A 14,624-nucleotide genomic window follows, 5' to 3' on the forward strand; every position below is an offset into this window, starting at 1 on the left:
CATGGCAGCCTGCAGGCAGACATGGCGCTGGAAGAGCTGAGAGTTCTACATCTTGATCCACAGGCAGCCAGAAGGAAACTCTATTCCACAGGCAACCAGGAGGCTCTCTTCCACACACTGGGCAGAGCCTGAGCATAGGAGTCCCCAAAGCCCACCTCCACAGTGACACTCTTCCTCCATGAAGACCACACCTCCTAATAGTGCTACTCTCTATGGCCTAGAATTCAAATCACCACAGCGGGAGGGAGAGGCCCAGCAACCTGTAATTCCAGATCCAGGAGATTTGCAGGAACCCACATGGAGTACACTTACACAGATACAGATTAATATATACATTTTTTAAAAATGTATCCCCATATAAAGCAACCTGGGACAGAAGACAGAGAAATATAAAGGAGGCCTCCCTAGGAAGAGACACATTGACTGGCGCCTGGGAGGGGAGGTCCCAGGCAAAAGATCCCCGAGAAAATCTCAGGTGCCTGTCACCAGTTGCTAAGTCTCAGACCCTGAAAGCTGGCTTCCTTGTGATGGCCTCCTGTTAATACTGTCATTTGTCAAGTACTTAGAATAGCTCATCGAGGTTTTTAAAACAGTTAAAGAGCCAGCACGATCTCGCACTGTCAAGCCTGATGACCCTGAGACCACACAGTAGAAGGGAATCAATCAAACACACTGTCCTTTGACCTCCATTTCTGTACCTACACACACACACACACACACACACAATTAGAAGTGGTTATAGTCACAGTTCTCTTACTATGAAAAGACTCCATGGCCAAGGAAATGCTTATAAAAGGAACTATTTAATGTGGGCCTTGCTTACAATTCCAGAGGGTTAGCCCATCCAGGATCATCACGGCAGGGAGCATGGCAGCAGGAAGGCGTGGTGTTGGAGTAGTAGTTTAGCGCTACATCTTGAGCCACAGGCAAAGAAAGACTGGGTCTAGCCTGGGCTTTTGAAACCTCAAAGCCCACCCCAATGTGATACTCTTCCTCCAACACCACGCCCACTAAGCATTCTACTCCTTTTTTTTTTTTTTTTTTTTTTTTGGTTTTTCAAGACAGGGTTTCTCTGTATAGCCCTGGCTGTCCTGGAACTCACTTTGTAGACCAGGCTGGCCTCCAACTCAGAAATCCACCTGCCTCTGCCCCCTGAGTGCTGGGATTAAAGGTGTGCACCACTACACCTGGCTCTCTACTCCTTTCAAATAAAGCCACCACTCCCTGGTGACTAAGCATTCAAATATGTGAGCCTACAGGGGACAGTCTTATTCAAACCACCACAGAAGGAAAAAGGCTCAATTTGCCAGCAGTAAGGCAGTAATGTGAAATGAGTGCATTTCATCGGAATTGGCTGATGTTGATAAGCCTTATATTTTCTGTCCATCGCTCTTTACCTGATTGCACTATATATACACAAGAATTATTATCAAACCCAGGACTCGGAACTCGACATACAAAGAGTGGCAAATGTTCCAACCCTGAAGGAACTCACAGACTACAGGGAGAGAAACTGAGAGGCAAATGTACTGATGTCCAGTGAATTGCTGTGATAGCTCTACCAACCACTTGTGTCACTTAATATATGTAACTATAGCAACACCAAGGATCAAGTCCATCAGTCTTCTCTACTTCACTGCCTCCCCATTCATCCATTCCACAACTATTCCTATGTGACTGCTGGGTGCCAGGTATGAGGTAGCCTGGCAGGCAGGCTCAGGACAATTATGAGTATTATTCCCAGACTAGCAAGGGAAACTTTCCAACGTTTGTCTTAAGGACTGTAGATTAGATAGATAGATAGATAGATAGTATATGTGTATATATATAGATAGATAGATAATAAATAGATAGTATATATAGATAATAGATAGATAGTATATGTGTATATATAGATGATAGATAGATAGTATATGTAGATAATAGTATATGTGTATTATATATAGGTAATAGATAATATATATAGATAATAGATAGATGATAGATAGATAGTATATGTGTATATATAGATAATAGATAGTATATATAGATAATAGATAGATAGTATATGTGTATATATAGATGATAGATAGTATATGTAGATAATAGTATATGTGTATATATATATATATATATAGGTAATAGATAATATATATAGATAATAGATAGATAGATAGATAGATGATAGATTGTGCATCCTTAGGCAGGTAGACCTAGGTTCTATAAGAAAGCAGGCTGAGGAGCAATATATATATATATATATATTTGATATATATGATAATTCTCACATATGAAGGTTTTCACCTTTCACCTTTCCTGTCTTCTACTGTAAACAAAAACTGCACTGAATCTTCCGAAAATGTCCCCATCTTAGTTCAAGTTACCATCACAGTGATAAAACACTGTGACCAAAAGCAAGTTGGGAAGGGAAGGGTTTATTTAGTTTATGTTCCCATATAACTGTTCCTCACTCATTGAAATCAGAACACGAATTCAAAACAGAGCAGGAACTGATGCAGAGACCATGAAGGGCTTGCTCAACCTGTTTTCTTATAGAGCCCAGGCCTACCTGCTCAAGAATGCACCCCCCACAATGATCTGGGCCCTCTCATATCAATCGCTAATTAAAAAATGCTCTACCGGCTTGCCTACAGCCCAGTCTTATGGAGGCATTTTCTTAATTGAGGCTCCCTCCTCTCAGATGACTTTATCTTGTATCAAGTTAACATAAAACTACCCCCCCCCACACACACACACACACCTCTATTCTATTTATTTATTTTCTGGAATGTTGCTATGAGCTCCTTATTTATCTCTTAGCTACATTATAAATCTTTTTAAAAAAGAAAACAACAACTCTATATTTCACTCTGTTCAAAACCTCTGATGGGCTGGGCGTGGTGGCGCACGCCTTTAATCCCAGCACTAGGGAGGCAGAGGCAGGCGGATCTCTGAGTTCAAGGCCAGCCTGGTCTACAGAGTGAGTTCCGGGGCAGCCAGGGCTACACAGAGAAACCCTGTTGGAAACAAACAAACAAACAAACAAACAAAACAAAACAAAAAATACCTCTGATGGATTTTCATTGTATGCAGATTTTCCTAAACAGAATTTAGGCTAGCTTCCTCCCCACAACCAGCTAAGGTCCCCTCATCTCCAACTGGCCTCAGGAAGGTCGCCCTCTCCCATAGAACCCTGCAGACTTGGTGCCTGTCACATAGGATAGCCACCACCCCCCCCCCAGATGCCTGTATGACATACTCTTTTCAACTGTCCACTTGAATACCTTTCTCTTTCCCTTCTTCTCCCTCCCCCACCCCGCCACACTAACACTATCTTCGATTTCATTTTTTTAAGAATTTTTTTTTACTTACATGTATGTGTGTGAGCTTCCATGAGTATATATACACCCTACATGTACAGGAGCCTGAAGAGGGGCATCAGCTACCCTGAAAGTGGAGTGACAGGGTTTATGAGCCACCATGTGGGTGCTGGGAACAGAAGCCAGTACTCTGAAAGAGCAGCACCACTGAGCCATCTCTCCAGTGTCAAACGGTAGACTGCCACTTCCTGTGTGTCCGTGTTACTGGCATTTAAACACAGGGCCTTGTACTCCCTAAAAGTGTTCTGCCACTAAACTACCTACCCGGCCCTGCCTCCGATTTCTTTAAAGAATGTCTAGCTCACATATTGTACACCTAGTCTTAAACTACCACGCTTGAGCAATCCGCCTCTGCCTCCCAAGCAGCTGGGTTTGCAGGGACTGTCAACAGACCCAGCTCATGTGATTTAATGAGCTTCTCCATCAGTTTGCTTAGAACTTCACCCAACCCGGAAGCCAAGGAATCTTCTCTGTACACCTACCTATTCTATGACTAAGCGAGACTTGAGGAGGAGAGGGGTTATTTGGCTTGCAGGTTAGAGTTCACCATGGGGGAAGCCTGAAGGCAGGAACGGAAGCAAAGACCACAGAGGAACATTGCTTCCTGGTCTGCTTTTCAAGGCTTTCTCACCTTGCTTTCTTGTACAACCTATGATTACCTGCTTAGAGACGGCCCCGCCCACAGTGGACTGGCCCCTCCCATGTCAATCATTAATCAAGAAAAGACCCCCATAGACTTACTGACGGGCCAATCCAATGGAGGCAATTTCTCAGTTAAGGTTCCCTATCCAGCCGGGCGTGGTGGCGCACACCTTTAATCCCAGCACTTGGGAGGCAGAGGCAGGCGGATTTCTGAGTTCGAGGCCAGCCTGGTCTACAAAGTGAGTTCCAGGACAGCCAGGGATACACAGAGAAACCCTGTCTCGACAAAACCAAAAAAAAAAAAAAAAGGTTCCCTATCCAGGGGGACTCTAACTTGTGTCACAAACCCTATTCTGCTTAGCACCCAACACGTTCTGCACTGCAGAGTTTACATACCAGTTTATTATTATTACTATTATTATTACTACTTCTCTATGATGTTTACTGCTAGAAAAAAAAAAGCTGCAAACTGTTAGAGATGCCTGTTTCTAACTTTGTGTCACCAGTCCAGCACCTAGAAAAAAGACCAATGTATGGTGCTGGGTCAATAAATATTGATGACTGGAGAATATTTTATAATACATAATATTTCCCAAAAGGAAAAGAAAATGTTACACGCTCCAAAGGAACACAGTCATTGAAAGAGTTCAAGAACAGGGAAAGAAGGGAAGGGAGGAAGTAAAAGAAAAAATCCTTTAGAAGGCAAAACGACAGAATATATATATAAAAGAAAGTTAAGTCTGCCAGACAGCGTGTGGTATTGATTACCCAGAATCGATGGAAGAACACAACCTTGACTGAACGGATGTGAGCAAGTTAATATTTCACTCGCTTCAATGTCATCTCTTACCGTTGTGTAACTGTTTGCCTGTGACAAACCACATGAGCAAGGCGCCACACTGAGATGAAACTTGTGACCTACATTCGTATCGTGAGCCCACTGCACAAGAAAAGGAGACTCGAGCGCTGGAGTAACCAAGAAAAACAATAAGGAATGGAGAGAGAGAGAGAGAAGGAAGGAAGGAAGAAAGGCAGGAAATCGGAGGTGAAGGAGAAGGAAGTATACGGCAAACAGACTTGGACCAGATGCACATGGTTTTAGGGAGGAAAGGAGAGAGGCAGTAAGTGACCACTGGAAAGAATAGAAGATGCCTAAAATAAAATAAAATAAAATAAAGAAGAAAACCCCGGCTCCTGTATCTGACACTCCACCTCACCCAGACTTTGTTTTCTGCTGCTATGATGAGCACCATTGTGGCCTCCCTTCCCCCAGCCTGGAGCCTGCCTGCTCTGGGGTGGAGCTATCGGCTCATTCGTCCTGCCACGCCCACTGCTGGAACCTGACTCTGCTGCCTGGAGGCACACACGTGTTCGTCCTGCTACTGGACCCTGAGTTACTCGGCGGGAAATTGGGTTCCCTCCCTCCTCCCTTTATAAACTGAGTGTTTGGAAATATTAAATTGAGTCTTGATCAGAATCTGTTTGTCTTGACTCCATTGTTTCTTCCGCCCTATCTAGTTACCTCTCTTTGCAGGGAACTGCCATTCTCAGTGAACCGTTCCTGTTGTGGACCGCGGGCGGGCCGCAACAGTTGGCGCCAGAACTGGGACCTGAAGAATGGCAGAGAGATGCTAAGAGAAACGATTGCTGTGTGGAGCTCCACAAGAAAGGAAAGAATCTTCGTATCGGAGGAGGAGCATCGGAGCAACGGACAGGTACACATGCTAGCGCTAGCCCAAAAAAATTTCAGTTTGGAAAGTGTTGCGGGGATGCAGTAGGATACGAAGCAAGTTTGAAGCAGTGCTAACCCAACACTGTTTCTACTTGGGTCAGCAGTTCGTAAATCGGAACTAGATACGGAGACAGGCGGTGTGCCGCAGTTTTTTTTAGAAAAAACTGCTTAGGTGGAGGAAAGAAGGGTTCAAAATCATGATTAGGCCGTTGTGTTTAGTTTTCAGGAGTTGCTTAAGGATAAAGGAAATTAATACAGGCGGATTGCCCCAGTTATAAAAACTGCATCATGAGGGAGGAAATTGTCTCAAATAGCAGGAGTACTCTGCCCCATTTTGTGTCTTGTTTAATGTCTGGTGCACCAATCTGTTCTCGTGTTCAATTCATGTATGTTCGTGTCCAGTCTGTATGAATGAATGTTCTATGTTTTATGTTGGATAATAAAAATGGTATAAAAAACTTTATCTGCAAGGCCGAGAGCTGCCACGTGTTTCAGCCAAAAACCAGACACGTGTCAGGAGGGCCCCTGATTGGAAAAAATGTTCGTTTTAAGAAAAAGCAGCGAGTACACAGCCTCTTAGTTTCAAATCTGATAAATGGTTCATAATTAATGTGTTTGACAATGGTAAAGTGCTTTTTTATTCTATGATTGTAGCTACAAAGATTAATATTCTCTGATTGGTCTAAAATTAACTGCTTCATTTGGTTCTTTATTAAAAATGTGCTCTGCATGTTTTCGCATTCAGCTCATAAGTTGTTGGTTAAAATTAATAATTGTTACATTGCTACAAATGGTTAATGTTAAATTTGATAACTCAAGTTTAGAGTCCTTCCGACACGTGGCCTAAGGCAGCCCTAGAGGCTGAGTCTCTTAAGATATTTCTAGTTTAGATAATGATAAATGTGGTTCCTATCCTAAATAGTAAAATTTAAGATAAGATATAAAGCAATGCCTCTTTATTAAAGCGTTAAAGCTTGCTTTAATAGGTATTCATAGGTATTAATTGATATCCAAACTTCGTAATATGATAGTAATGCTTCTAATATTGATTTTAACAGTGATAAATTGTTTTAAACATAGGTTTTGCTTTCCCAAAGTTGTAGGTATTATCCTAACCTTGCACAAAAACTTAAAAATTATGGTTAAAACTGCCATTGTTCCATTGACTGCAGCTTGCAGTTTGATTGCAAATTTAAGATTAATGCTCAAATTAAAAAGTATTTTACCTTTGAGTCAATACAGGGCTCTGAGCAGTCCCAGAGCGGCTTGTGGCCTTTTCTTTTGTTTTGCAGACAATGCCTAAAAAAGTTTTTCCCTGTGTTCAAGAAAATTTCTTTTTAACAGTGTTACAGATCTATTCAGATGTTTAAAATAATGCTTAAATTCAAAGATTTTTGCTTCTAGTAAACTGGTAATCACTAGAAAATTTTGCCTCTATGTATGGCTAATATAGCTTTACATTATGTAAGAAAAATGTTTATTGTTTCTGCTTCTTTACGAGAAGCCAAAAGTTTTAATCTTTCAGTATATATTGTTTCCTAAGTGGAAAGTATTTTATTAACTAATGCTTCTCAAGGGAAGTTTACCTTAAATCCTTGCTCTCACCCAAAAGATTCAGAGACAGTATCCTTTTGTTATTTGGTGTTTTGGTTTGCTGCAGGGGGTTTTGCAGAAAATAAAGAAAGCTTTTATAATTGTTGTTAATTGGTAATTGAAAATTAGTTGTGCCCAAGACAATTCTTTGGCCAGAAAAAACATTATTGTAAAGTCATTTTTCTCATCCTCCCAGCCAATCGTTAGCCCACGTGAGCCCAACTAGCTGCTGTGGAGCGGAGTCTTAACACACAGTTGCCCCTATTCCAGCACAAATAATCTGGTTGTGTGCTGTAGATGGTGTTTTAAAATGCTGAACAATCAAACCTTAATTTATATATTAATAGTCAATGCTATATCTCTGAGCTCATAATTACTTAAAATTGTTCGTCCCTCAGATACTATTAATTCTCAAATTTACAATTGCTTATACATATTTCTAGTTAATAAATAAATAAATTATGCACGTGTGACTCTTAATAACTTTTCTAGCCTTCTAGTTACAACCGTTCCTTAAGAAAAATAATTGAAAGTGCAATTAGTCACTGCCCCTTTACAGCCAAATATTTAAAATGTTTTGTCCAAAAAGTTATTAATTCAAAAGGTTAGATATTGTAAAATTTTAAACTTTAACCTCTTAAAAGACAAAAGAGAGAAATTGTATCCCCATATATACTATTTAGTGCATTTCCATGCACACTATTTAAAACATACCTTTATTTTCAAAATTTGAAATTAATATGTCAAATTTAATAAATGCCTTTTAGTATCTTAAAAGGATCTACTTATTGGCTTATAGATTGATCCTAAAACAGCTACCTTATTAGAAAAGGGAAAAACAGGTTCTCTCCACAGAACTCTACAGAAACATATTGGTAATTCGTGTGCTGAGCTGACAGGTAAGTTAACTCAGTGTCCTGATTAAAAGGACTAAAAGATTAAATTCATGTTTTAGATCCATCCTTGCTTGTCATTTTTCCAGTTTAAACTAGCTTCTAGCCTTTTAACTTTATGGCAATAGTACATCAGAGACTGTATATTCAAACTTAGTAAAATTAGTTATTTAATAGAGTCATAATGATTTTTCACTCTTCTTCAGTGTGACCAGCCATTCTAACTCAATCTTAAACTGGTCTAATATTCAGTTCAATTATTAGAGATTCCTATATTCTAAATTACCTAGCAAAGTTAATTCAGAGCAAAGGCTCATCTTGCCTTTACCTTATTTGTCCTAAACTTTTTGCAAACTGACATTAAAGGTCAGTCTGCAGCGGAACGTCACTGGCACCCAGTTACTTCTAATTCTTATGCATTGGCAAAATGGAAGGACCCCTTGACTAATAAATGGAAGGGTCCAGATCCAGTCCTAATTTGGGGAAGAGGGTCGGTTTGTGTTTTTTCACGAGATGAAGATGAAGCACGGTGGCTACCAGAGAGATTAATTCGTCAGGTAAACACAGATTCTGTCTCTCCTCGTAAGTATTCACCTTGAGGACTAAAATTTCCTCTTGAGCTGGGAGTGGAAGCTCTCAAAAAACACTGTTTCCTCTGAGCCAATTCCCCTACAAAAGGCCGGAGATAAACTTTAGCTTTACAATTTGCATCTAAATAAAGTACCTTGACTTCTCCAAACAGAAAATTTACATTACTACACTCTAATTGTTTAGTATTCTTCCTTCTCTCAAGCAGGTAAATCTACATTCTCCGCCCCTAAGAGCAAACAGGTGGTTCTGTGGCCTTTCAGTCTAAGATAGGATTTAGATTTACCAGGAGAGCTAGGGAAGTAGAAATTTCATATATATTTACAAAGATTAGTTCTTATTTTGATAGATATAGGTTTAGTCCCTTAGCTGGCCTCTGGCTTTTCACCCTTGCTGTTACTGCAAGGTGTCCTTAGTTCCTCAGGCTACTGGGAATAACAGAGATGAAGAGAAAAGACCTTCAGCTCCTATTTTAACCAAAATTAATGGTGTTAATACTGACATAATTCTTGTCTAGGCCTTGCTAAATCTGAGGTTGACAAGTCTCACATAGAGGCCTCGCAATAACTCAGAATTGCGATACTAATTCATAATCATATGAATACGGTATGGGTACCGCTTGGCGCAGGAGATCACTGCGGAGGGAAGGTCCAATTTGACCGTTTCTGAGTTCCCTGTGCGACACACCTGATTTAAAAAGAGGTTGGTATCTGACTCCAGATAAAAACCAAAATACTTACGGCTCTGCCTCCCCTCCCCAAAAGATACCAAGAGCCACAGATGTGAGTTGTTACAATACTCACGGGAGGATCAGGTTAATGTCCACCCAAGTCAAGGTTAAGGCCCACTCATCTACGGATGAGAAAATCTTTTGATCACCTCTGTTAAGCATTGCCTATTTAAACTTAATTAATAGGGGGGAGAGAGATTGGAGACCTTGCTGTCGTAAGAGCAGGCCCTTCACTGCCTCCCACCCAAAAAATAAAAAAGCCAATTGGCCTTGTACTAGGAGCCAGCCAGTCTTAATCGCTTCTCACTGTTTCCCCTGCCTGTCACCCAAAATTGTGGTTAATTATCAGTTCAGTGTTATTCTAAAATTGTTTAGCTAAACTCAGCCAGGGTTCCAACGCCCTACTTAAAAGGCAAACAGGTAGCTACCTATTCAGCACTAATTAGCATTATAAAGTCAGAGCCTACAGTCTCAGCCAGATACAGTTTACCATTAGAATAGTTAAGAAATCCCACGGAAATAGGTTTTTTCTTTAGCCCTAGGAACTTAGGCAGAACTATTGAACATAGATAATCTTTCTGCCACAGGCCACCCCTTTTTTATTTTTATTTTTGTTATCTAATGGGGGGAAATGTGGCCTCCCTTCCCCCAGCCTGGAGCCTGCCTGCTCTGGGGTGGAGCTATCGGCTCATTCGTCCTGCCACGCCCACTGCTGGAACCTGACTCTGCTGCCTGGAGGCACACACGTGTTCGTCCTGCTACTGGACCCTGAGTTACTCGGCGGGAAATTGGGTTCCCTCCCTCCTCCCTTTATAAACTGAGTGTTTGGAAATATTAAATTGAGTCTTGATCAGAATCTGTTTGTCTTGACTCCATTGTTTCTTCCGCCCTATCTAGTTACCTCTCTTTGCAGGGAACTGCCATTCTCAGTGAACCGTTCGTGTTGTGGACCGCGGGCGGGCCGCAACACACCATGACCAGAGGCAACCTGGGGAGAAAGGACTGTCGTGGAGAGACATCAAGGAAGACACCTGGAGGAAGAAGCTGAAGCAGAGGCCATAGATGAGCAACGCTTCCTAGCTTGCTTTCCCTGGCTTGCTCTCTCCAGCTTGCCCAGCTGGCTTTCTTAGATAGCCTAGGCACACGTGCATAGAAATGGTATCACCCACGGAGTACCAAGCGCTCCTAGATCAATCAACAACTGAGAAAACACACCCCAGACATGCCCACGGGCCACTCTGATGGAGGCTGAGGTTCCCTCTTCCCCGCTGTGTCAGGGTGACAACGCTGTGACATCTTCATTAACTCTTCATACTGGAGCTTCCATTGTGTATCGACATGTGACCCATGTGCCACCAGGAAGTCCTCTAGCCACCAGATGCCTGTCTGCTAGCTCTTTCTTTCCTAGTTAGCTTTGTCAGCTCCACACAGCCTGGAGAGAGAAGCCTGACTGAGGCCAGGTCACATGGGCTACGCACATGTCTGAGGGTCAAGGTTTTGATTGCTGATTGGTATGAAGGGGCCCAGCCGACTGTGGGCAGGAAATCCAGGGCTATGTAGGAAAGCTAAGCGCAGACATGCAAATAATGTTCTAAGTAGTTTTGTTTTCTTTTTTTTCTTCTTTCTTTCTTGTTTGTTTGTTTGTTTGTTTCTCTGTATAGCCCTAGCTGTCCTGGAACTCACTCTGTAGACCAGGCTGGCCTCGAACTCAGAAATCCACCTGCCTCTGCCTCCCAAGTGCTGGGATTAAAGGTGTGCGCCACCACTGCCCTGCATGTTCTAAGTAGTGATTCAAGGCCCGACTCCAAGGTATCTCTCTAGTCCATGTATGTGTAACAGACTTTTTTTCGGGAGGGACTCAAGACAGGGTTTCTCTGTATAGCCCTGGCTGTCCTGGAATTCACTCTGTAGACCAGACCAGCCTCAAACTCAGAAATCTGCCTGCCTCTGCCTCCCATGTGCTGGGATTCAAGGTGTGCGCCACCACTGCCGTGAAATAGACTCTTTACTTAGCTCTCCATCCTTTAAATAGCTTTGTTTCTTCTTGCTGGATAGTTTCTTTGGGTCCATCAACCAGCTAATTTACTCCGAGTACATACACATAAATAAAAACTGAATAAATAATAAACTCTTTTTAGAGAGAGAGAGAGAGAGAGAGAGAGAGAGAGAGAGAGAGAGAGAGAGAGAGAGAGAGAGAGAAATAGATGTATTGGAAAGATGACCCAGCAGTTAAGAGAATTGGCTGCTCTTCCAATGGTTGCTCCCAGCACCCACAGGCCGTTTACAACCTTCTGTTACTCCAGTCCCAGTGGAACTGATGCCCTCTTCTGGCCACTAGACATATTGCACACATGACATACAGGCATAAACTAATACAATTAAATCAAAATCTGTAAAAACAAAAACAGAAATTTTGGGAGATGAGAGAGAGAGAGAGAGAGGGAGGAGGAGGAGGAGAGGGAGGGAGGGAGAGAGAGAGAGAGGAGGAGAGGGAGGGAGGGAGGGAGGGAGGGAGAGAGAGAGAGAGAGAGAGAGAGAGAGAGAGAGAGAGAGAGAGAATAGATAGCACAGTAAGAATATGCCAGGTAGAATTAGAGCTATGAGCCAAGCCTAGAAGCAGTACTTAGATCTAAACCACAGCTCCAGCGAGTACTGAGCAGAACCGGGCAAAGTGAGACGAGACATATTTATAGACACATCAGAATGAAACTGCAGAGCACGACAAAGACAACCTGATAAGCCACAGGAAACACACAGGTTCTTTTTTAAGGGAGTGACAATTCAAGTAGGCTGCATTTAAGGCAGAAATACTAGAACCCAAAATATCGCACTGAGATCTCCCGTGTGCTGTAAACCATAAATAACCACCAACAGACCCACGCGACAGGAAACAGGGAGGCGTGAAGACCATCCCGGCTGGAGGAGGAAGTAGCCGACTGAAGCCCTGCGAGGACCGCAAACCATTAGCATCACAGGAAGGGACCCTGTGATGGATGGACAAACAAATGGCCGTATGTCCATGCAGCAGGAGGCTGCTCCCGGATAAAGAGAAACAAAATGTCAACATAACAATGTGAGCGAATCCCGAAATCAATTATGGGGAATCAAATGGCGCAGACAGGAAGGGAGAGTGTGCGGTGGGATTCCACTGTGTGAAGATGCAAGCGGAGTTCATTGTGTAAAGTTATAGTGACGTTACAGAACAAGGATGGAACCAGAGAGAGGCTAGAATGTGAAGGGCAAAGCCGGGCGGGCATGGTGGTGCAATCTGTAATCCAGCACTTGGGAGGCTGAGGTAGGAGGGCACTGTGGGTTCAAGGCCAGCCTGCATTGCATAGAAAGACTGTCCCAAAACAGTAGGAAGGGCAGCGTTTTAGGATCACAACTGGTCTGCCATGATTGTGATAGCCATTAGCAGAAAATCTACCAAACCCTGCACTTTACAAAGGAGAATCTGGGACTAGAGAGTTGACTCCATGATTAAGAGCACTGGCTCCTCTTCCAGAGGCCCTGAGTTCAATTCCCAGCAACCACATGGTGGTGGCTTATAACCATACCATGCCTTCTTCTGGTGTGTCTGAAGACAGTTTCAGTGTACTTATATACATGAGACAATACATAATTCTTTTAAAAAATGAAAACCTGATTTTACATAAATAATAGTGAGCGCTCTCTGCCCCTTCTCTCTCTGACTCTCTTCTCTCCCTGATCTCTTTCTCCCTCACTCTCCTTCACCCTTCTGCCTCTCCCTCCAGGAGTTCCTGGCCAGCCTCTCCTCCCTCCCCTGCCCTCTCCCCCCTGTGTCTTTCTTTGTCTCTACTCCCTTCTAAACAACTCTTTCCATGCCCTAAATAAACTCTATTTTACACTAAAAAAAAAAAGTAAAAAAAAAAATAAAAAAAATAATAAGTAGCGGAAAAAAAAAAAACCAGCAACAAAGTGTATCTGGCCCTAGTGTATTACAAACAGACGTGCGTCTTTGCTGTAAACTGCTTCCAGGCACTGACTAACAAACACCACTAGCCAGAATCCCCAAGTAAACAGACATCTGAGAGGCAGATCGACACTCACCTGCCCTTTCTGTCTGGACTCACGTAGGAAGAATGCTGTCACCAAGGACAGTGAGACAAACTCATGAGTCAAAGAGTCCAGGGTCACAGGTAGCAAACCCGTGTGGCTGGAACTTCCCAAGCTAAGAGCTAAGGTGGCCAAGCCTCTGGGAGACTCCAGAGGCCACCAAGAAGCTATGTGAGTCTCGGGCTGAGGATTGAGCTGTGTGTGTACTGAGAACCCACCAATCCAGACAAAGATACCAGGGAGGTGCAGCAACCCGGGGCACCTCTGGAGACGACTCAGAACTAGAAGTTAGACTTCTAAACAATGCTAGTGAGGATACATACAATGGGGAAAACATTGTGGTAAGGGAAAGACATCATAGCAAAGACTGTTTCTATGAAATCTCCAGAAAAGGAAAGCTATACAGGCAAAAAAGAAAAAAAATCTGTATTTTCCTAGAGTTGGGAGCAGAAACAGGAACTGAAGAAAAAGAGATGGTCTGCAAAAATAAATAAACAAAAAGAAATCACAAATGTGTTTTTGTTTTTTGTTTCTCTGGACAAGGTCGCTTGTAGCCCAAGGTGACCTTGAACTCCTAATCTTCGTACCTTCGCCTTCTAAGTAAGTCACCATGTCCATCTTAAAAGTTACCAAAGTTACCAACCTTGTCAAACCTGATGGCACCCAGCTTTAATCCCAATGCTTGAGGTGCAGAGGCAAGCAGATCTCTGTGAGTTTGAGGCCAGCCTCGTCTACATACCGAGTTCTAGCCCAGCCAACGGTGCATAATGAGAGCCTTTCTCACACACACACACGCACACACGCACACGCACACGCACACACACACACCACAAAGCAGGCCACCGAAGAGAACTCATGGAAGTTGTGCTACGTTTGTAAATTGTTAATTATATAGTTCTCCACAGTTGATGGGTTCTGGAGTGGGGAGGAGGGAAGGACTCCGTTTTTCATTGAGAGACTGGGCACCGGGATTTTGATGGTACTGCAGTGAGTATATGGGCAACATAAAT

This window comes from Mus caroli, unplaced genomic scaffold, assembly GCF_978045245.1.
Source record: "Mus caroli unplaced genomic scaffold, Mus_caroli_1 scaffold_16, whole genome shotgun sequence".
NCBI lineage: Eukaryota > Metazoa > Chordata > Mammalia > Rodentia > Muridae > Mus > Mus caroli.